At 29.0% G+C, this 1,984-nt stretch overlaps 1 pseudogene; it reads left to right on the top strand.

Moving 5' to 3' along the window:
• Nucleotides 1-1,082: 1,082 nt before the first annotated feature.
• On the top strand, nt 1,083-1,201 carry LOC120611796 (uncharacterized; annotated as a pseudogene).
• The last annotated feature ends 783 nt before the right edge of the window (nt 1,202-1,984 follow it).

The raw sequence follows: 1,984 nt of genomic DNA, 5'->3' as shown, positions 1-1,984 counted from the left end.
GAAAATCAGAAAAACTGAATAAATTAATCATCTTTTAAAAATCTAAATATCAAATCCTTCCCCCAAATTCACATATGTGCCAATGAATTCCCAAACCAAAAAAATTTTTATAGGAGAGTGCTATTAAGCTTTCAAGCTATATAAAAATAATCTATATTGTGCAAAATTTTCCAGGGGAGAAAGAAAGAGAGAGATTGAGAGAGAGAGAGAGAGAGAGACAGAGAGACAGAGAGAGACAGAGACAGAGACAGAGAGAGAGAGGAACCTGCTCAACTTTTTATGATGCTACTATATAACCTTGATTCTAAAGCCAACAAACAACAATTCAAAAGATTTATTTCATTTTGAACATATACATGACTACTTGAAAAACAGAAAAACTATTTGTTAACTGAATCCAACAGTATATTTAAAAAAAATACATTATAATCAAAGTAAATATTTTCAGGAAGGAGTAACAATATAAAAATTCTTTTAAAGTACTTCACTAAAATAATGGACTACGGAAGAATAATTTGATTAGATTACCTTGGTAGATGCAGAAAAGGCATTAAATAAATTTTAATACCTTTTTAGAATAATAGTGAAAATAGTAATAATTCTCACAAACCAAGAATGTAATTCTCTTTACTTGATTAAGAATATATGCCAAAATCTCACAGTGAACATTATTCTCAGGAGAGAAATTTTAGACACATTCTGTTTAAGCTGGGGCTCAATACATGAATATTCATTATGAACACTGTTCTTTAATGTAGTACTGAAAATACTGGCCAATGCAGTAAGGCAAGAAAAGTAAACATTAGAAATAATGATAGAAAGGGAAGAGAAAATATATATTATTTGCAGATGGTAGAATCATCCACATAGAGAAATCAATAAAACCATCAGCCAGTCTCTCAGAATTAACATGAATTCACCTATACTGACAGATGTTCAGTTTATAAAAAATAGTAGTATTACTTTCTTCTTGCAAAAACTTTGTTATGTACTTTTTATATGTTTGAATTATATAAAAATAAATTAAGACCTTATCAAAATAGCAACAGAAACTAGAAATAGCTTTTAAAAAGATGTGTAGAGTCTGTGGCCATGCCACCCTGAACAAGCCCAATTGTATCTGATCTCGGAAGCTAAGCAGGGTCGGGCCTGGTTAGTACTTGGATGGGAGACCACCTAGGAAGACCAGGTGCTGTAGGCGTAAAAAATAAAAAATAAGGGATTGTAAGCTGACAAGGTCCTTGCAATTTGTGAGATCAATAGTTTGCCTCTAAAAAAAAAAAAAAAAAAAAAAAAAGATGTGTAGGATCTTTATGAAGATAAGTTAAAAACTCAAAGTAAATAAGAAATATTGAAATTAAGGAAAAAATGTATCTTATTTATGAATGGTTGACCTAACGTTGTAAATAGGTCACTTCTCTTCAAAGTTATATAGAAATTCATTGCAATTCCAAATAAAATCTCATAAGGATTCTTTCAGGAACATAAACTTATTCCAAATGTGTATCAAAGAATATAGATTCATAAATAGATAATTAAATTTTGTAAAAAAAATCAGGATAGTCATCTTACTCAATAGGAAAATGTGAAAATACACTAAACCCATGAAAATGTAGTAATAAAAGCAATGTGACTGGTGCAGGCATAGGCGAAGAGACCAATGCAATAGAATTCAGTGCTAAAAAAAAGCTGATTATATTAATATTACATATTCTTTGCCTAAATACATATGTATAAATTGCTACAAAATCCTGAAATAAAGAATATTGGAGAAAAAATAAAATTATATACCTATCTCACCAAAAGTAAATGCAAACTTTTGAAAGAATAATGATCTTTCAAATTATAATGTCATGAAAGAAATAGATCATATATTTGTAATTTGGGGTGAGAAAAGATTTATTAAATAAAACTCCAAAAGCACAAATCACAATGAAATAAAACAAAGATTGGACTTTTTCAGAATTTTTGTTTAACAAAGACA

This window comes from Pteropus medius, unplaced genomic scaffold (genome assembly GCF_902729225.1).
Source record: "Pteropus medius unplaced genomic scaffold, Ma_sr-lr_union100, whole genome shotgun sequence".
NCBI classification, from domain to species: domain Eukaryota; kingdom Metazoa; phylum Chordata; class Mammalia; order Chiroptera; family Pteropodidae; genus Pteropus; species Pteropus medius.
Note: the sequence above shows the minus strand (reverse complement) of the source record. Positions and strands in the feature narration are given on the sequence as shown.